Below are 22,830 nucleotides of genomic sequence, written 5' to 3'. Positions count from 1 at the left end.
CAAGGGTTTAGCTTTCTTCATTCTCTTATTTTCATTCCTTTAGTTCTGCTGGTCTGGAAGACATCTATTTTATTTCCATTCCTTTTGTGGTTACTCAGGTTAAAAAAGAAAAGCAGCAGCAGCAGTAAACATGTACAGAGTAGTACTAATCAGTGGCTTTATAGGTATTTCACTTAATCCTCCCCACAACAACTATGAGAAGGTATTACTGTCATCCCCATTTATACATAAGGAAATTTAGGCACAAGAAGGTGAAATAACTCCTTAATGTCACACAGTTAGAAATAAGCTAGTCTTTCATTCAGGTAGTCTGGCTGCAGAGCCACAAAATAGCTATTTAGTTTTGGTAAAACACCCTGAAGTTGGTCAGTGTCTCTTTTTGTGCTACTTTTTGGGAACAAAGCAAGAATAGCAGCAATCCTGACTCAACGAACTCTATTTTCCAACTTTCTTGTTATTGTCTAGAGTTTTGATTCTACTTTAAAAAATTATATATTTGCAATCAATTCAACTTGATTTATCAACATATTTTGCCAATTCTTTGTTTGCCACTGTATTCTTTTTTGCAATTCCTCCTTCTCCCTAGTTTACTCTTCTTGCTGAAGTACAATCTTTGGTTCTCGCATCAAGCTTTTGTAAGTGAGGAGCTCTCCATTTTGTATTTCCTCACTTTGGGCCTCATTCTTGCTGACAGATAATAATTTAAATGAGTATAGAATCAAGGTCAACAGTTATATTCCTTATACATTCTGAGGAAAGAAGATCCTATTATCTTCTGGAAGACACTGTTCTGGTAAATATGTTGTTAATTTAACTAATATTTTGGTGTAGGGACTGTGGCATTTTTCATTTTGAAAAGCTTTTATGTTTTATGATCTGCAATTTCACTTTTGAGCATCTAGAAGATTTTAAAAATTTATCCTGGTAAGCAATTGTTCAGCAGTGTGCTATTTCAATATGAAAACTCAGTTCAATATGAAACCTTAAATTCTGGAAACCTTTTAATCATTATCTCATTGAATACTGTTTCTCTACTACTCTGTCTAATCTCTCCTAAAATTTCTTTTGAATGTTGAACTTAGGTTTGAATCTCTCAATCTATATTCAATTTTTTTTTCCACTTCTCTCTTACTACATTCTGGGTGAATTCCTTAATACTATTTTCCAAATCACTGTTTCACTGACCATGTTCAGTCTAGTACACATCTAATGACATCTTACTTAATACAGGGTTTTTTTTGTTTTTTTTTTTGAGAGCATCTGGCTCTGCTGCCCTGGCTGTAGTGCAATCATGGCTCACTGCAGCTTCAACCTCCTGGGCTTAAGCGATCCTCCCACCTCAGCCTCCTGAGTAGCATGGGACCACAGGTGTGCAGCACCACACCCAGCTAATTTTTCTATTTTTTGTAGAGATGAGGTTTTGCTATGTTGACCACACTGGTAATTTTTGTTCTTTTATGGCAATTATTCCTTCCTTTACCTCCCTGAGGATCTTAAACATACACTTTAAAATTGTTCTATTATTTACACTTATAGACTAAGGATTCACTTGAATATCAATTATTCCCACTCCTGCAAAAAAGAAAACATACTATAAATACTGTTTCATGATTCCCATTTTTTCCCACTAAGCAACAAAACTTAGGAGATATTTCTGTATCAGTACACAGAAAACATTCTCTTTTCTTTCTGATGAAGGTGTTGACTTGGTTATTTTAGCTTTAGTTTTTCTTCTATATTTTCGAATTTTTGTTTGGCAGGTTCATTATAACTCTAAGTTGCATGGTGTGTGTGTATCTTTGTGTGCTTACCTCACCCTAACGATTTTTCATTTTCTCCATCTTTCACTCAAACCTCCCACCCCAGAATAAGGTTTTTCGTTTCGTTTTGTTTTGTTTTGTTTTTGAGACGGAGTCTCGCTTTATCGCCCAGGCTGGAATGCAGTGGTGCGATTTTGGCTCACTGCAACCTCCGACTCCCAGGTTCAAGCGATTCTCCTGCTTCAGCCTCCCAAGTAGCTGGGATTACAGGCGCATGCCAACACGCCTGGCTAATTTTCGTATTTTTAGTAGAGATGGGGTTTCACCATGTTGGTAAGGCTGGTCTCAAACTCCTGACCTCATCATCCACCTGCCTCGGCCTCCCAAAGTGCTGGGATTACAGGCGTGAGCCACCGCACCCAGCCCAGAATGAGGTCTTATAATTGCTGCATATATCTCCTCCTGAAGATCCAGTACCTAAATCATGGGCAGGTAGGCCCAGCTTTTACCCAGAAGGCTGTCACTGCTTCCTTCCAGCACTCTGCACCTGCAATTTATATAAGCCATAACCCTAAGCAACAGTCATACATTCTTTTTCAGTTTTTTCCTGATTCAGCCCTTTAGTTTCTGGGGTAATAAAAACAGGGTGTTCATCTCCCTGCTCCAATCTGTCTACCAATATACAGTAGAGTTTTGGTCTCTATTTTGCAGACGACCTCTCAGAGGCATCTTCCTGCTTGCAAAACAGATTTTGATAGATTCATGTATTTAGTCTCTATTTAACACCTTGCCTTTTGTTCTTTTTTTTTCTTTTTTTAAGACAGAGTCTCACTCTGTCACCCAGGCTGGAGTGCAGTAGCACGATCTCAGCTCACTGCAACCTCTGTCTCTGGGTTCAAGCGATTCTCCTGCCTCAGCCTCCCGAGTAGCTGGGATTACAGGCGCCTGCCACTATGCCCGGCTAATTTTTGTATTTTCAGTAGAGATGGGGTTTCACCATGTTGGCCAGGTTGGTCTTGAACTCCTGACCTCGAACTCCTTGATCCGCCCACCTCGGCCTCCCAAAGTGCTGGGATTACAAGTGTGAACCACTGCGTCCAGCCTTTTTTTTTTTTTTTTTTTTTTTTTTTTAAAGGAATGAAAGGTCTCAGCCAGGTGCGGTGGCTCATGCCTGTAATCCCAGCATTTTGGGAGACAGAGGACGACAGATCACCTGAGGTCAGGAGTTCGAGACCAGCCTGGCCAACATGGTGAAACCCCGTTCCTACTAAAAATACAGAAATTAGCCCGGTGTGGTGGGGTGCTACTCGAGAGGCTGAGGCAGGAGAATCACCTGAACTGGGGAGGCGGACATTGCAGTGAGCTGAGATCACGCCACTGCACTCCAAGCGAAACTCTTGTCTCAAAGCAAAACAAAACAAAACAAAAAAGCCTCCCTCCCAATCTTTCTAGGTATTCAGTTCCTCTCCCCTTTCTCCAGGTAACGCATGTTAAGATTTCCTTGTCCATCCTTTCCAAGTTTGTGAGTGTAAAAAAACATATTAATATAAATTAAGCAGCCCCAGAATTCTGCCTTTTTCTTACAGCTGCATGGTATTCCATTATATGGTTTTTCCATAATTTCTTTGACTAATCCCCTACTGATGGACATCTGGATTGTTTCTCACCTTCTGCTATTACAAACCATAGTACAAAATAATCTGATAGATGTATCATGTGGTGTGAAGTATAAGATAAATTTCAGAAAATTCAACCTGCTGGGTAAATACATTTTTACTCTGGCAGATATTGACCAATTGCCTTCCACAGGGATTATCTCAATTTGTATTCTCAATATCAGTGTATGAGCAGCTTTTCCCCCAAAGCTTCACAACCAACGGAGTATGTTGCCCAACTTTTGTTTTTGCCTAATAAGGAAACTATAATCATTGTAATTTTAATTTCTCTTACTGTGAATGAGGTACTGGCCTCATTAGCTTAAAAGCCACTTATACTTAATTTTCTGTGAATTATCGATTCATATCTTTGCTCGGTTTTTATGCAGTTGCAAGATCTTTTTCTTATCAAGTTTCCAAGTACTTAGTACATGTATATCAGGAAGGCTACCCTTTGTCTATGATTAAAATTACCAATAAGTTTTCCTAATTCCTAACTGTAAATAAGTTTTGGCTGCAAATAAGTTTTACCAGTTTTGCTGAAACTCCATATCCACTGAACAATTCCCTTTTCCCCCTTCCCCTAGCTACCACCATTCTACTTTGTTTCTAAGGGTTTGACTACTTTAGATATCTCATATAAGTGGGGTCATGCAGTATTTGTCTTTTTGTGACTGGCTTTCACTTAGTGTAATATCCTCAAGGTTCATCTATGGTTGTATCACACAACAAAATTTCCTTTTTAAAGTTTGAATAATATTCCATTGTATGTATATACATTTTCTTTATCCATTCAGAGAAGGTTTTTTTTGGAGACGGGGTCTCACTCTGTCACCCAGGTTGGAGTGTAGTGGTGCAATCTCGGTTTACTGCAATCTCCACCTTCCAGGCTCGAGAGATTCTCCCACCTCAGCCTCCCGAGTTGCTGGGACCACAGGCACATGCCATCATGTCCAGCTAATTTTTTTGTATTTTTGGCAGAGTCAGGGTTTTGTCACGCTGCCAGGCTGGTCTCAAACTCCTTGGCTCAGGCAATCCACCCAACTTGGCCTCCCAGAGTGCCCTGAGAGTGTTTTAATGTAGTAGAATTTATCATTTATTTCATCACTTCTGGATTGAGTCAGTATAAAAGGTCTTCCCCATACTAAAATTTTAAAAAGACTTCTACTTTTAGTATTTTCATGGCTTTATTTTATTCATTGATCCGTTTGGTATGTGAAAAACATCCAATTTCATTTTTTCAGTTTTCCTGGCTCTTCTTTCTTGTTTACTTTTCCTTACGAACTTTGGAATCAGAATGTCCAGTGTTTTAACTTATAAAATTAAAAAACATTGTATTGTTTCATTTGTTGAAGCTTGTTTGGCGTCTTTCACATAAACATTTCCTGCTATGAATGTATTTCCATTTCTCCTTGTATTTTTGGTTATTTCTGCTTCCCCAAGGCTGCTATGTTATCTGACATATTGCTATTCATAACTATTAAATTTTCATTGTATCCTTTAAGAAATAAGTGCCACTCTTTATTGTTTTTTAGTATGAACTCCAGCTGGTATGTTAAAATCATGACACTCCTAAATTATTTTCATTTGCATTTGTATCTTATACCTTTTCTCTATCTTTTAAAATACCAATCTTTCACAATCACTGCCTTAGGTGTGTACCTTGTATAAACCACAGAGTGGGTTTTGCCTTGAATCTAAACTAAAAATATTTTCCTTCTAAAGGTGAGTTAAGCATATTAATATCTTTTGTTAAGAAAGGCATGTTTGGGCCGGGCATGGTGACTCACGCCTGTAATCCCAGCACTTTGGGAGGCTGAGGTGGGCGGATCACAAAGTCAGGAGTTCAAGTCAAGCCTGGCCAACATGGTGAAACCCGTCTCTACTAAAAATACAAAAATTAGCCGGGCGTGGTGGCGGGTGCCTGCAGTCCCAGTTACTTGGGAGGCTGACGCAGTAGAATCACTTGAACCCGGGAGTCAGAGGTTGCAGTGAGCCAAGATTGCGCCACTGCACTCCAGCCTGGGTGACACAATGAGACTCTGTCTCAAAAAAAGAAAGAAAAAAAGAAAGAAAGGCATGTTTGGTCTTAGGGCTGTCTTGTTATGTATGTGGTTATATATGAATATTTTTTCACTAAATGATGTTTTATTTTTAACGGGTTTGTAGTTCTTTCAATATTTAGGAAGGTTTATAGCTTTGTTCTAATGGTTACCTTTATAATTTCTACCTCTTTAGACAATACCTATTAGTTCCTCAATATGAGTAATGTTAAAATTGGCATGCCTCCTCTCCCACTACCCGATTTAATCAATAGTATTGAAACTAATAGCATTATCTTTAGTGTTTTAGTTTTATTTTAATGTTTCTTTTAAAGTGCTGAATATGTTTATATTTCTATTATTTGATCTGTGATGTTTAAACATCTTTTTCAATACCAGTTATTACCATAGGGCAATTCCTTCTCTCAAATTTTATTAGTTTGATCATTTGTATATCATCAGGGTATACAATATTAACATTATATTCTGTCATTATGATCTCCACATTTTAGTCTTTTTTTTTCTGAGACAGAGTCTCACTCTATCACCCAGGCTGGAGTGCAGTGGCATGCATAATCTCTCACTGCAACCATCTACCTCCCAGGTTCAAGTGATTCTTGTGCCTCAGCCTCCCAAGTAGCTGGGACTACAGGTGTACACCACCATGCCCAGCTGATTTTTATATTTTTGGTAGAGACAGGGTTTCACCATGTTGGCCAGGCTGGTCTTGAACTCCTGGCCTCAAGTGATCTGCCTATTTTGGCCTCCCAAATTGCTGGGATTACAGATGTGAGTCACGCCCAGCCCACATTTTGGTCTTTATGTCTATATATAAATTCACTGCTTACACACCGATCATTTCCCCATGTCTATCAGCTGAAGTTTATACTCTAGTATTTTCCTCAAGAAGGGCTCACATAAACAATATTCTCTGAGTACTATTTGTTCCTTAAGAACAATGTGACTGGATATAAAATCTTTAGCTCCCACTTTACTTTCTTATGTTATAAATGTTGTTCGACTGGGGTTGAATGTTGTGGAGAATTCTAAGGCCAGCCAGATTTCAATGTCTCATCAACAACTTGGAGTGGGGTAGTTAGGAAGGTTTCTGGCTATTGAAAGAAATCTTTAAGATCTTTCTGGTCAAGTTTTCCCTGCCACAGATGCCCTTTTAATATGTAAGTTTCATCTCAGCTAGTTTTTCTTCAATTGTGTTTTTAACCACTTGTTCTATTGTCATGTTTTGGTTTTCTTCTGTAAGGGTTTCAATTCTAAGTTTGTTGGATCTACTGTATTTTCTAAAACTTAAAAAAATAAAATCTTTATTTCCATTTTTTAAAATCCCTGTATCTCTTACTATGTTTTCCTTGGGGCTAGTCTGCTCCTTGTGCTCCTTCTTATTTCATCTGTATTTCTGTACTATTTTTTGAGACAGGGTCTCCCCTCTGTTGTCCAGGCTCAAGTGCAGTGGCGCAATTTTGGCTTACTGCAACCTCTGCCTGCTTGGCTCGAGCCATCTTCCCACCTCAGACTCCCAAGTAGCTGAGACTACAGACGTAAGCCACTACACCCGGCTAATTTTGTACTTTTTTTAGAGACAAGTTTTGCCATGTTGTCTAGGCTGGTCTCAAATTCCTGAGCTCGAGCAATCTCCCTGTCTCAGCCTCCCAAAGTGCTGGGATTACAGGCATGAGCCCCCATGCCCAGCCGTTTGCTTTCTTCTACTTCTTTCCCAAGTTCCCTGAATTCACATTTTATCTCCTCCTGTTGCCCTGCCATCTCTTTTCTGAGTTCTTACCATTCCTGCTTTGTAATCTTCTTTTGTAGAACTATTTACAAGCTTTACTCAAGTCTAAAAAATAGACGGTGAAATGCTGGGTCACAATTTCCATCTGTTCTGTAGCAACACTTCACTAATGACTGTTCTTTGTGTTTGGGAAGTTTTGCTGCCATATCAGCTTCTTTTGTATTTTGCGTAACAGAATAAACTGAATTTTCCTGAAGCCGCTATTTACATAGATTCCTGGGAGTGGGAAGGGAAGGAAATACAGGCTTCACAGTCCAAAGACTCTCTACTCCTTTGATGCTATAAATAATAAAGAGAGTGTGTGCTCTTCTGCTGCTCTGCGACCAGTGCCCTGTGCATTGCCTTCTCCTGTATCCCCTAATCTAACTCATCTCTTTCTTTCACTCAACCTCAGAGCCACCACCAAAATGCAGATTTTTGTAAAAACCCTTATGGGGAAGACCATCACCCTCCAGATTGAACCCTTGGATACAACAGAAAATGTAAGGGCCAAGATCCAGGATAAGGAAGAAATTCGTCTGGATTGGCAAAGACTGATGTTTGATGGCAAGCAACTGGAAGATAAACGTACTTTATCTAACTACAACATTCAAAAGGAGTCTACTCTTCATCTTGTGTTGAGACTTTGTGGTGATATTAAGGAAGAAGTCTTATACAACTCCCAAGAAGAATAAGCACAAGAGAAAGAAGGTTAAGTTGGCTGTCCTTAAATACTATAAGGTGGATGAGAATGGTAAAATTAGTCGTCTTAGTCGGGAGTGCCCTTCAGATGAATGTGGTGCTGGAATGTTTACAGCAAGCCACTTTGACAGACATTACTGTGGCAAATGTCTGGCTTATTGCTTCAACAAACCAGAAGACAAGTAATTGTGTATGAATGAATAAATTTTTTGGCTGGGCGCGGTGGCTCACGCCTGTAATCCCAGCACTTTGGGAGGCCGAGGTGGGTGGATCACCTGAGGTCAGGAGTTCAAGACCAGCCTGGCCAACATGGTGAAACCCCATCTCTACTGAAAATAAAAAAGTTAGCCAGGCTTGTGATGCACACCTATAATCCCAGCTACTCGGGAGGCTGAGGCAGCAGAATCACTTGAACCCGGGAGGCAGAGGTTTCAGTGAGCCGAGATTGTGCCATTGCACTCCAGCCTGGGTGACAGACAGAGCAAGACTCTGTCTCAAAAAATAAATAAATAAAAATTTTTAAAAAATACAGAGAAAAGCTGGTTCCTGTACATGTCGCTCTGTGTGCACATGTGTACAGCTCTACTTTCTCTTTTCTGAATATAATCAGGTACTTCGCCACCAACTCCCGTCATTACAAACAAGAGATTTACCTTTTGAACTTCAACATGAACCCCTTACTGTCAGTAAGTATATTTAAATTAATAGCTTCTGTCCCTTTCAGATGTTTTTGATAGCCCTCAAATAACATAATCTGGAGTTGACATATGTCTTTCAGTTCACTGAAAACAGAGATTGATGCATTTTTCCTGATTATGATTTCTAGAGAAGATGCAGATTTATGCATCTACATTCATTCTAAAAGTACGATTATTAATTGTGTTTATGTTTATCATTGCTGTCTTTGAAGAGACAGAGAATCTCAATGCTCACAGCACCATCCTGATGGCTGATCCTTACAGTGTAACTTCAGGTATTTTTGAAGTATTTTTTAAAAGCTTTTACATGGGAGATGATTATTGATGCATTATAATATAGTAATTAAAACTTCATTCTGGCTGTTTAATCAGAAAAACATGGATTCTAATCCTAAGGTTGCCAATTACTAACTCTTGTGAATTAAATTCAGTAAACAGAAGTTTACTGTAAAACAGGTTCTTGTTACGCATAATATATTAATTATACATCATTTCTATTGTGCATCGTAAGTCCATATACTGATATCAGACAACTATTAATGAGGAAATACATTCTGGTAAGAATATAGAAACTTCATTACCAAACAGTATTATAAAGAAAGCATTCAGGACAGTGAACAAGATGAGCTTACTATGTAAAACATTATCAAATAAATATTAACTGGTAATTCTTCATTAAGCATAAATGGGCCTAACAACAACTGTAAATGACAGCAAACACCTGAGGCTGGGATATGGAAAAGCTATCAAGAAGACATAAGACCCATAAAAGGAAGTGATCAAATACTGAAGTCAAGCAACCACTGAGTTCACAATTTTACTACAGTGTCAAAAAAAAGAAAATTGCAGTAGTATGGCATATGGCTCACTCAAGAACAATGTGTAAGCCAGGTGCGGTGGCTCATGCCTGTAATCCCAGCACTTTGGGAGGCCGAGGTGAGTATATCATTGAGGTCAGGAGTTCGAGACCAGTCTGGCCAACATGGCAAACCCTGTCTCTACCAAGTGCGTGGTGGTATATGCCTGCAATCCCAGCTACTCGGGAGGCTGAGGCACGAGAAACGCTTGAACCCAGGAGGTGGAGGCTGCAGTGAGCCGAGCTCACACCACTGCACTCCAGCCTGGGCAACAGAGGGAGACTCAGTCTCAAAAATAAAAAAATAAAAAAAAATAAAAAAAGAACAACTTGTAGATGAGTTTGTCTCAGGAAGAATTTTGTAAAAGAAAAACAGCCAAAGCATACAAGACTTGGAAAAGATTGTTCCACAGGAGGTACAGTAAAGCCTTGAAGACAAGAGAGTGCCTAGTTCCTTTTCCCCCCACCAAAAAAATGCCAACGTAAAGTGAACCGAGAGACGAAAGGGGTATGACAACAGAATAAAAATTCTGTCCTGATAAATCTTCTATGGCCTTTGGCCCATTCTCTCTCACTAAGAATATCCTTTTTCCCCTCCTTTCCTCTATCTGTGGCATACTCATCCCTCAAGGTATAGTTTAAGTACCCTCACTATCTCTGAACAGTCCTTCCAAATCATTTCAGCCCTAACACTAGTTGCCTCTTTACTCTCAAGCATCTCATGTATTCATTCATTCAATACTTAACCTCATGCATTAATGATGGGATTATAAGTTATGCAACCTTTTTTTTGAAAACAAATTTGGCAACATTTACCAAACTTTAAAATACAAATATCCCTCCAAATCATCAAAATGTATACATTAAACATGGGCATTTTAAAATATATTAATTATAATTCAATAAAGCTTAAAAACAGAAAAACCCTTTGACCCAATAACCCACTTTTAAAAAGTGAAACTTTCACTAGGCACGGTGCCTCACGCTGTAATCCCAGCACTTTGGGAGGCCAAGGCAGGCAGATCACAAGGTCAGGAGTTCAAGACCAGCCTGACCAACATGGTGAAACCCCATCTCTACTAAAAATACAAAAATTAGCAGGGCATGGTGGCGTGTGCCTGTAATCCCAGCTACTCAGGAGGCTAAGGCAGGAGAATCACTTGAACCCAGGAGGTGGAGGTTGCAGTGAGCTGACATCGCGCCACTACACTCCAGCATGGGCGACAGAGCGAGACTCTGTCTCAAAAAAAAAAAAAAAAAAAAAAAAAGTGAATCTTTCTACTAAAATTGTGATATAAACATGTAAAGATATTTGTATAGGATTGTTTGCTGCAGTTCTTTAACAGCATACAAGAATTTAAATGTTAACAGATAAATATTTAATACATTGTGATACATTCATGTAAAAGACTACTCTGCAACTGTAAAAAAGAATGAGGTAATCCTCTATTTACACTGATACAGAAAAATGCCCAGGATATCTTTAAGCAAAAAATGAAACTTAGGTTACAAAATAATACACACAGTGTGGTTTGTTTTTAATGAAAAAAAGTGTGTTTATATACACATGCATTTAAAAAATTAAAAAGAATAAGCCTGTGCAACACAGTGAGACCCGTCTCTACCAAAAAAAAAATTAAAAATTAACTGAGCATGGCGGCACATGCCTGTGGTTCCAGCTAATCGAGAGGCAGAGGTTGAGGCTACAGTAAGCTGTGATCAAGCCATTACACTCTAGTCTGGGTAAAAGAGCAACAAGGCCAGACACCGTGGCTCATGCCTGTAATCCCAGCACTTTTGGAGACTGAGATGGGCAGATCATCTGAGGCTGGGAGTTCAAGACCTGCCTGACCAACATGGAGAAACCCCATCTCTACTAAAAATACAAACTTAGATGGGCATGGTGGTGCATACCTGTAATCCCAGCTACTCGGGAGGCTGAGGCAAGAGAATCACTTTAGCCCAGAAGGTGGAGGTTGCGGTGAGCGCCATTGCACTCCAGCCTGGGCAACAAGAGCGAAACTCCGTTTAAAAAAAAAAAAAAAAAGTGGGCGGGGGGGGAGACGAGACCCTATCTCGAAACTTTTTTTTTTTCCAAAAGAACCAACACAAAAGAACGGTTAAGAGCTACGTCTGGGGAATAAAAGAACAGGGAAAACAAAATAACTGACTTTCCCCCTTAAATTCTATGTCCCGTGCCAGTGGCTTATACCTGTAATCCCAGCACTTTGTGAGGCTGAGGTGGGAGGATCGCTTAAGGTCAAGAGTTCAAGACCAACCTAGGAGACAAAGCAAGACCCTGTCTCTACAAAACACTTTGTGGGGCCAGGCATGGTGGCTCATGCTTGTAATCCCAGTACTTTGTGAGGCTGAGGGGGGGCGAACTGCTGGAGCCCAGGAGTTCAAGGCCAGTCTGGGCAACATGGTGAAATCTCGTCTTTACAAAAAATACAAAAAGTAGTGGTGCATGGTGGCACATGCCTGTAGTCCCAGCTACTTGGGGGACTGAGGCAGGAAGATCACTTGAGCCTGGGAGGCAGAGGTTGCAATGAGTCGAGATTGTGCTATTGGATTCCAGCCTGAATGACTGAGACTCTGTCCCAAAAAACCTATTAGCGGGCTTGGTGGGACACACCTGTAGTCCTAGCTACTGGCACAGGTGAGGCAGAATGATCCCTTGAGCCTAGCAGTTCGAGGCTGCAGAGAGCAGTGACTGTGCCACTGTGTTCCTGCTGGGTGACACAGTGAGACCTTGTCTGAAAAAAAAAAAAATCCCTAAAAAATAAAAGATATATATATGTATGTATGTATTCTTTAATTCACTTAAGAATTTCTAGGGTGCCAGGCACTCATGATCTACACCGCTCACTTGGCACTTACGCATTTCTTTTGAGAGAGTATTCCATGCTCCCATCTACCCCTTGGAACCATAAACAGATCAATAGGTCCAACAACTCACTAAAATGAAAAATGACTAGAATGATGATACAATTTTGGAACCAGAACAGGTAACATTATCATTACTGACTGGGAATCTGGAGACCTGGGCTCTAAATCCAAACATCACTCTGAACAAACCTCAAGAATTGGGACAGTGGTTCCTTCTATTTCAAACATTCTATAATACCATTCCTGACTAATTTACCATCTTCAAGATAATTTTAAAGTATCTAAACTAAGCTGACACCAAAAAAGAAAGGATATAATCTTCTTTAGTGCCCCATTTTAGAATTTACCAGATGTTCTTTATGTCAGTCTAATAATTTAAATTCATTTTCTTTAGATATCTTTTGAGTATATAATAGGAAAAAAATAGCTGAGCAACCTTTTTCTTTTAAAAATTACTTTCAACCACTCTGAAAGGTTAACTTACTTTTAGGCTTGTTCCTCTTTGGAATAACACTTAAAATTTCCTGTAAGACAGTTTTTCAGCCATTGCAATGTTTTACAAATCTTATTGCTATGATACAGTATCATGTGTTTATACACACCCAAGTACCCAAACCACACACACTTCAGAACCTCAACTGTAGCCCCTATCTGCTATATTTGGTTCTAGCTAGATAGTTCAAAGAGTCTGCTCATTTTTTTTCTTTCCACACAGATTAAAACACATCTGCTTTTTTTATAACAGGTTATTCAAAGTAATTTGATTTGTTCTTGGTTGAGTACTTAACCTCACCCAGTTTTCAATCATCTATGAACATATTTAATATGCTCAATAATGTAAATAAGTAATTATATGAACACACCTTGGACTAGAGAAGAAAGATAAAGAAAAACAGAAACAATCATTCACTAAGTGTCTATGTGCAAATGGCTAGCAGTACTTTTTTATAAGTTACAGTTTCCATAACATAACTTTTAAAAATCTCCCCCCAACTGACACAACACCAATATGACTGCTTCATGAAAAAACAAAAGCTTTGTTTAAATCCGGTTATGTTGCTTTTCTTCCTTCTTCAGCTACTAAAAGTCAGTTTCAGAGAAATACATTAAATAAATCTGTGATTGGCTCTTCATAAAACCATGTAGACTATTCCCTAGAATCTATACTTACTGATTTTTCCTTAACCACATCAGTAGCTTCCACTTAAAAAACAAAAAGCAAAAAAATTTACTTGATCTCTTTAATGAAGGTTTTTTAGTGTGCTTTCTCAGGAAAACACTTGTTTTCTCTTGGTTTAGGTTTATAAGAAGCCTGTAAGATGGTCCGACAACTAATCAAGTGAGTGTGAGATGAGTCAATTAAAAATCTAAACTAAATTTGTTTCAAAGTCCTACATTTTTAAAAAAATGGTTCCTACTTATTCCCAAACACATTCTTCTTAGAAATCCTCTCAGAAAGTGAGCGGGGTTTTTTTTTTAACCAATAATGATGAAATTATTTCCCTTAGCAATCTGTTTCAACACCTAATAAACTGACAGTGACTAATTTCTTCACAGGTAAACTCAAGTTTTACGAAAATAAAATATTCCCCACATAAAATTATTAAACAGACGTGAGTCCATACCACTAGGGTACCTTCAGAAAAAATAGCCACCTGTTGTAATCAACATTAAATTCCTCTTTTCTAATTATCCAGTTCATTTGCACACTAAATTTTTCATCTTCCATCATTCAACAGGCTTGTGAGCAAAATATTTTTACGTATTTACTACCATAATCAAATTATCTGATGCAAAAAGAATTTTATGCTACAGTCACAAACTTATGCTGGAAAGACAGAATCACTGGTTCAGAGTCCCAAATATCAACTTCCTGGGCTCAAGCAATCCTGCCTCAGTCTCCTGAGTAGCTAGGACTACAGGTACATGCCACCAGGCCTGGCTAATTTTTATTATTTATTTATTTATTTATTCAGAGACAGGGTCTCAGTATGTTGGTAGGCTGGTCTTGAACTCTTGGTCTTAAAGGATCCTCTCGCCTCATCCTTCCAAAATGCTAGGACTGCAGGCATGAGCCATGGTGAGTGGACTAATTTTAATTCTTAACTGGCTTCCTAATTATCAGTTATCCTCATTTACTAGAAATAATATAGTCAATTATCATCCTAAAGTTGCTGTGAATAAAAATATAGATGTCTATAAATTAATAAGCACTTAAAGCACACTTCCAACATTAAAAATATGTAACATTTAAGTTTTATTCAAATTTAAAATGCCCTACATGGGGACTGTATCATCAATCAAGTAGCATGAGTTCACGACACAATCAGAATTATAAAATTATTGGCAGGGCACGGTGGCTCACACCTGTAATCCCAGCACTTAGGAGGCCTAGGTGCGTGGATCACCTGAGGTCAGGAGTTTGAGACCAGCCTGGCCAACATGACGAAACCCCATCTCTACTAAAAACACAAAAAGTTAGCTGGACATGGTGGCAAGCGCCTATAACCCCAACTACTTGGGAGGCTGAGGCAGGAGACTGCTTGAACTCGGGAGGCAGAGGTTGCAGTGAGCCAAGACTGCGCCATTGTGCTCCAGTCGGCGACAAAGCGAGACCCTGTCTAAAAAAAAGAAAAAAAAATTATTATTATTATTGACACACAGTCTTGCTCTACTGCTCAGGCTGGAATGCAGTGGTGCAATCATAGCTCACTGCAGCCTTGACCTCTAGAGCTTAAGTGATCCTCCCATCTCAGCCTCCTGAGCAGTTGGGACCACAGGCATGTGTCACCACACCAGGATATATTTTTTTTTAATTTTTTTGTAGAGATGGAGTCTCCCCACGTTGCTCAGACTAGTATCAAACTCCTGGGCTCAAGCAATCCTCCTGCCTCTGCCTCCCAACATGCTGGGATTACAGGCATGAGCCACTGCCAAACTATTACTTTTTACTTTATTCTCATACATGAATACTACCTTCTTAACAAATGTTTAAGTGTACAATACAGTACTGTTGACTATAGGTACAATATTGTATGGCGGAACTTATTCATCCTGCTTAACTGAAACTTCATGCTTGCGGACTAGTAACTCCACATTTCCCCCTCCCCTCCCTTTCACCCCTGACAACCACGATTCCACTCTTTGATTCTATAAATTTGACTATTTCAGATAACTTCATTTAAGTGAAATCATGCAGTATTTGTCTGTGATTGGCTTATTTCATTTAGCATAATGTCCTCAAAGTACATCAATGTTGCACACTGCAGAATTCCTTAAGACTGAAAAATATTCCACTGCATGTATATGCCACATTTTCTTTATTTCTTCATCTGTCAATGGACATGTTGTGGGCTGTTTCCACATCTTGGCTAATGTGAATAGTGCTATTATAAACATGGGAGTGCTAGTATTTCTTCAAGTTCCTGATTTCATTTCTTTTGAATAAATACTTGGAAGCAGAATTGCTGGATCACATGATAGTTCTATTTTTAATTTTTTGAGGACCTCCACACTGTTTTCCTAATAGTTACACCATTTTGCATTTCTACCAACAGTGTGTAAGGGGTTCAATTTCTACATATTTTCACCAACACTTGTCTTCTGTGTTTTTTTTAACAGTCATCCTAATAGGGATGAAAAGATATCTCATTGTGGTTTTTATTTGCATTTCCCTGGTGATTAATGATGTTGAGTCTTTTTCCATATACCTGCTTGCCATCTGTATGTCTTCTCTGGAGAATGTCTATTGAAGTCTTTAGCTCATTTTTAAATAGGTTATTAGTTTTTCTGCCACTAAGTTGTAGAAGTTCCTTAAATATTTTGGAGATTAACTCCTTATCAGATATATGGTTTGCAAATATTTTCTCCCATTTCATAGGATGTCCTTTCACTTTGTTGACTGTTTCCTTTGCTGTGTAGAAGCTTTGTAGTTTGATGTCTCACTTGTCTATTTTTACTTTTGTTGCCTATCCTTTAGGTGTTATATCCATGAAATCACTGCCAAAGACAATGTCATGAAGCCTCCCTCCCTGTAGATTCCATACACAGTATTTGAAAAGCAATGTAAAAGAAAACCAAAATCAACTCACCACCACCATCCCAAGATATTAGTTAACATTTCACCAAAAATTTTTAGATATTTCACCCAAAAGGGTATATATTCTGTTTCACTGCATGTGTTATTAACACATGTCATTGATTGGTATGTAACACTTTCCTAGCCCCCTAAAACCAGGGACTTAACTTTACACACTGTGATCAACCTCCCTATATCCAGATCTTCCAGCTCAGTTTTTCAACTCTAGATATTTCAGCTACAAGGTTCTCACATGATGCAGAAATAGAGTACAGGTTTCCTCTGACATGCTGCAATGCAGAATCAGAAAGATTCATAAAGGCATCCTGGGAGTTACAACTAGTACTTGTTATGTGGGATTAAACATGCTTATGAGGAAACAAAATGTTGTTTTATCTTTGCAATTGAGGTGCTTAGATTCCAGCAACATATAATTTAATTTAAACCTGTCCTCCTACCTTCAATTTCTAGATACATGGCCAAAACAATGAATGTAACAGCCAAAACAATGAATATAATGAAAAAAGCTAATACCACAAAAACAAGATTAATAACCCCAACTCTGCTGTTAATTTTCTTATCTAGGGGTTTTTTTTTTCAAGTCATTTACATCAAAATGCTATAACATAATCGCTAGGCTGCAACAACTTTTGAAGTGTGGTCCAAAGGTAATTCAATAAATCATTACCAGCCTGGTTCACATGGTGAAACCCTGTCTCTACTAAAAATATAAAAAAATGAGCCAGGCATGGTGGCACGTGCCTGTAATCCCAGCTACTCCGGAGGCTGAAGCACGAGAACTGCTTGAACCCAGGAGTAGAGGCTGCAGTGAGTCAACATTGCACCACTGCACTCCAGCCTGGATGACATAGTGATACTCTGTCTCAAAAAAAATTAAATAAATAAATAAATAAATAAATAAATAAATGGCAGAACATATACCAGACCGTGGGGGTCAAAACAAGCCTTCATCTTATTCACATTTCACAGAAAACTCTTTTAACACACTCTGCTGGTCTTGCAAACAGTCTAAGGTTAAGGTTACAAATGAAGCTTCAGTGTTTTATAAATATATATAAATCACATGTGTATGTACATATATATACACATACTGGAGATATAAGGATAGACAGATCTATGTATCTCTATCCTTAGAAATATGTATGTATCTTATTCAGGCAGAAAAACATGGGGTGGCTCAAGAGATAAATTATTAATCTATTCAATACAAAAGTTGATTTATACTTGTTAGAAGAAAAATTAAAAACCAGAAGACAATGAAAATAAAACCAACAAGCTTACTTGCAATTAATACTAATTTCAAATTTTATTTAAACTCAGTTTCTTAACTTTAAGTTCCACAAGGGCAAGAACTACGTTTTTACGGTAATAACCTAACAAATTCAAATCTTGCTGATTTATACTGGCAACCCAAATGATACAGAATTTTAGAGCATCTCAGAAGTCATCTTATTCAAAAATCCTCTAATTTAAAGATAAGATTAAGAAACCACTCTGGAAAAAGGGAAGACATAAAAGTCACCCTGAAGCAGCTCAGGCTCCTTATCCCCAAACTTAGGGATAATGTTCAGTAAATGGCAACATTTACTGAATGTGGCTATGTGTTGAAAAAAGAAAATGGAAAGCAAGGGCAGTCTCCTCCACACTGCTTTTTGTGGATAAGAAAGATCAACTGTTAGCATCAATACTGGACTGGTTAAGTGCTGAAAGAGCAAATGTGAAATAATGAAACGTTCCTCCTTTGCTATCTAAGGCTACTATATCATTAATTTCAAGCAAGTAGTTCCTGATGAACAGAGCCCCATCTGTCATTCTCAGGGGATACCTGTATCATGAGGAATACAAGTTTATATGCCACTAGCACTTTAGTACAAGCTTTCACTTGAAGAACTTATCAAGGATGCTGGGCAGAGGCACTTTTTCACCTTCCTCCTATACACCAGGAACAGAAAGGTCCAGTCAAGGACCAGAAAAACATCTCTAAAAGCAAAATATGCCTCCATTTTTCTGTGAAAGTTTCACAATTTTAAAATAAGCTTATTGTAAGACAATAAAGGGTAGTCAAGAATACACAGAAAACTAGAAATGAAATAATTGTCCAAATAATAGCAAAATATTTTCATAAGAGTTAAAGAGATAAGCTTTAAAGGCGTAAGAAACAGGTTCCAAACTTAAGTGGAGAAACAAAATTACTTATCGCCACTTCAGCAGCAAAAGGAAGCAAGTTTTTGGAAGGAAGGCCCAGAATCACATATTAAAGTCCACAGTATTTTTTGAAATTCTTAAACACAAAAAAGATGTCTTCCTCTCCTCAAAGCAACCCAACCTACAATCTTTGAGGGGAAATCAAAGTGATATTAAGTTAGTGAATACACTTTCTGACTATTGGGAAAAAAGTTCCTTAGATTTTTAGACTGTATACTTGCAAAAACTTAAAATTAAAAGAACTATTAAATGTTTATGTGTCCAAAGTTTAAATGAATCAAATCTGTGGATAAAAAATTTTAGCACAAAAACAATGTTTACAATAACCCAACATATTTTAATAACAAATGTGGCTATCTGCAAAAAAATGAAAATGGAAAGGAACACAGCAGTCTCCTCCTCTGTTTTTTGTGGAAAAGGTTAAAACTGTAAGCCTCAAGACTGAACTGTTGATACCAAGAGACTCAAGAAAAACACCAATATTTAAAATAAAGTAATTTCCAATTATTTTAGTAACATAATTATGAGATGCCATATTCACACACCTTAAAGCTGTTTTAGTTTCCATTTCTTGCAAAGTAAATGGAAATTTTGTCTTTGAGAAAGTATCAGCAATGATATATGCTGAGGTATAAAACTCATATGGAATCTGGCAAATGTGTAAGAATGCTCACATATGCAAAGAAAAAAATGCAGAAAAATAAAAAAAAAGGAATGCTCACAGTAGCACTACTCCTGACATCCAAACACAAAAACAATCCTATGTCCATCAACTGTAGAATGGATAAACTGTAGTATATTCATACAATGTAATATTAAACAGCAACAAGAATGAACAATGAAAAAACTAATGCTACAAGCAGCAATATGGATGAAGCTCACAACAAATATTAAGGGAGAATTCTGTCAGACACATAGGAGTACATACTGGGGGGTTACATTTACATCAAGTTAAAGAACAGGTACAAGTAATCCAAGCAATCAGAAAGATGGGGTTGGGAGCAGTGACTAGGAAGGCCCTTCAAGGGGGATACTTCTGGGATACTGGTAGTGCTTTATTCCTTGCTGTAGGTATTTTTGGTTACACAGATGTGTTTACTTCATGAAAAGTAATCAAGCTGTACACGATGATTTGTGCACTTATATATTTCAATTACAAGCTTAAAAGATTTATAGAAATTATTTCCACAGTTTAAATAACTATATAGTTTTTGTTGTTGTTGTTGTTTTTGAGACAGAATTTCATTCTTTCACCCAGGCTGGAGTGCAGTGGCACGATCTGGGCTCACTGCAACCTCCGCCTTCTGGTTTCCGGCGATTCTCCTGCCTCAGCCTCCCGAGTAGCTGGGATTAGAGGCACCTGCCACCATACCCAGCTAGCCAATTTCTGTATTTTTAGTAGAGACAGGGTTTCACCATGTTGGCCAGGCTGGTCTCGAACTCCTGACCTCATGATCCACCCGCCTCAGCCTCCCAAAGTGCAGGGATTGCAGGCATGAGCCACCATGCCCGGCCATAACTATATAGTTTTAAATGTACATAGCCCACTTATTTTTTAAAAACCATAGACTGTTTCTAATTCAAACAACTATTGCTAATGCAAATGATTCATACATACTCGACTTCTCTCCCTCACAATCCTCAACCCAAAATTAGTCTTTTGAGTATTTTTTAAAAAGTGAAACTTTAAGAGAAAAATTTAAAAGTCAGAAAAAGATCAGGAAAAGAAATAAACATGTAATGTTAAGTGATTCTTGCAGGAATCCTCTACTGTCCCCCTCCCCCAATACCTTATTTGCCTCTGATGAATCACTCCTACCCGAAAGGTCTTTCTCCAAATTGTTTCTTTTCTTTCTTTTTTTTTTTTTTTTTTTTGAGACAAGGTCTTAAAACTCTGTCACCCAGGCTGGAGTGCAGTGGCTCGACCACAGTTCACTCTAGCCTTGACCTCCCTGGCTCAGATGATGATCTCACCTCAACCTCCTGAGTAGCTGGGACTACAGGCATGGGCCACCACCCCCCAGCTAATTTGGTATTTTCTGTAGAGACGCGGTTTCCCCATGTTGCCCAGGCTGGTCTCAAACTCCTGGGCTCAAGCGATCCACCCCACCCAGCCTCCCAAAAAGTGCTAGGATTACAGGCATGAGCCACTATGCCCAGCCCAATTGTTTCATTTCGCTTCCCTCTTTTACTTGGCCTAAAATACCAAAATTTGACAAGTTATCATAATCAATCTCTTAAAAATGCAGATGTCTTTCAGAGAATTAATGAAGATATCAGTCATTCATACATAAGTGTGAAGTAGTTTAGTGGCTACTTTTATGTATTGCTGACCTTATATGAAAAAAAGTGAGCGAGTCTATAATTTCCTTTACCATAAGAACACTTTGCTAAAAATACTAGCTTTCAAAATATAGTGCCTTACTCCAACTTGTATTTCTTTCAACAAATCTTTGATCTTTCTTCTTTACTATGATAGAAGTCTGGAAAGACTCCTACTTTTCATTTGTTAAATTTTATTCACTTGTAATTCCCTTTAAAGCTTGTTTTTTTCTTTTTTCAAAAAGTTATGACCAATTATGTGGGAAGAAACAATAGTGACATACATACCAACGTTGTCCATCTCAAAATATAACAAGGGAATAAAAAATAGTTATATGCTCTTCCTCTTTCCCATCCCCTTTCCTCCTAAGTGTTAGAATCTCATAAAGCCCCATGTTCCTATATACAGTATGTTAATATACTACGAATGCAAGACAGAAAAATCAATGCTTGGATATAAAAAAGAATTATTGTATCTAAACCCAAGTAGAGTTGGCAAATCAGCAAAGGCTAAACTGATTCAAGTCAGTTGGTTATACTACAGTAACAAAGACACCAATATCAAAGGTTAAACCCACATAGTGGCCAGTTAATTTCACACTAAAGAAAAACTTCTGGTCGGGTGAGGCGGCTCACGCCTGTAATCCCAGCATTTCGGGAGGCTGAGGCGGGCAGATCACTTTACATCATGAGTTTGAGACCAGCTTGGCCAACATGGGGAAACCCCGTCTCTACTAAAAATACAAAAATTAGCCAGGCATGGTGGTGTGCACCTACAATCCCAGCTACTCAGGAGGCTGAGGCAAGAGAATCGCTTGAACCCAGGAGGCAGAGGTTGCAGTGAGCCAAGATCACACCATTGCACTCCAGCCTGGGTGACAGAGTGAGACTGTGTCTCAAACCAAAAAAAAAAAAAAAAAAAAAAAGGGAAAAGAAAAAAGAAAAATTTCCAACAAAGATTTTGCCACAATTCAACTCAACCATCTGGAAAAGGAGTGTTGTTCACTAGGGAAAAACAGTAAAAATGAGTTTATCACTATTATCAGAAAAATAACTAAAAGTACATATTCTTACTCCATTTCTAGCCTTCAAATAATTTCTAAGTACGAGAAAATACAAAAAAAAAGGATGAATGATACTCTTCTCTCATGAGATGTGAAAATATTCCTTAATGTTTTTTAAGGTTTAGTCACCACATGGAAGAAAACAATTTTCTCCCCTTTTTGAACATAGCCCCATGATCTTCATTTGTTAAAAAGAACAAAACATTTAACAACGGGGTTTTTAGAAAGTGGGAGAGCAAGCAATTAACATATTGAACTCACACTGGCTTTAACATGCTATCTTATTTGGGGTGTTTAAAAAATGTTTTAAATGCAATTAATGCATTCATTTTCAAAGGAAAATAAATATTTTTGATATCTGCCTTCAACTGAAATAAATCATGTAAAGGAAGTTAGTTGGTTTCATTTCTCTATTTTCTAAGGATTAAGTTTAAGCACATTTTTCATGCTAACCAAACATATATAAAAACTCCAAGCTACACATATAAGAAACACACCAAACCATAGTGAGAAAAGAATATTTAGTCCACAAACCAGTCAAAATTACCACTGAAGTCTAAAACTAGTTTAACGCACATTTTTCTCCTCCTGAAACAGTCCAGCCTATAACCATGAGCTAAAATCAGTTAATACCCTTTATTCATAACTTATGAGTAATTCAGGGGAAATCTACCCTTCTTTGTATAATGAATGCTTAATGATCTCATCAACACACTGGAAAAACATGCTGGTCAATCAGTACAGTCTCATCT

At 38.1% G+C, this 22,830-nt stretch overlaps 1 protein-coding gene and 1 pseudogene across 5 annotated transcripts in view; one reads left to right on the top strand and one right to left on the bottom strand.

The window, feature by feature from the left end:
- The window catches only part of FBXO11 (F-box protein 11), a 102,390-nt gene that overhangs the window by 72,409 nt on the left and 7,151 nt on the right, over positions 1–22,830 (bottom strand). The window lies entirely within an intron of this gene.
- Positions 6,153–8,131, top strand: LOC100459964 (ubiquitin-ribosomal protein eS31 fusion protein-like; annotated as a pseudogene).

The sequence above is a fragment of the Pongo abelii genome, chromosome 12 (assembly GCF_028885655.2).
Source record: "Pongo abelii isolate AG06213 chromosome 12, NHGRI_mPonAbe1-v2.0_pri, whole genome shotgun sequence".
In the NCBI taxonomy this organism is placed as follows: domain Eukaryota; kingdom Metazoa; phylum Chordata; class Mammalia; order Primates; family Hominidae; genus Pongo; species Pongo abelii.
This window is presented reverse-complemented; position numbering and strand designations above follow the sequence as displayed.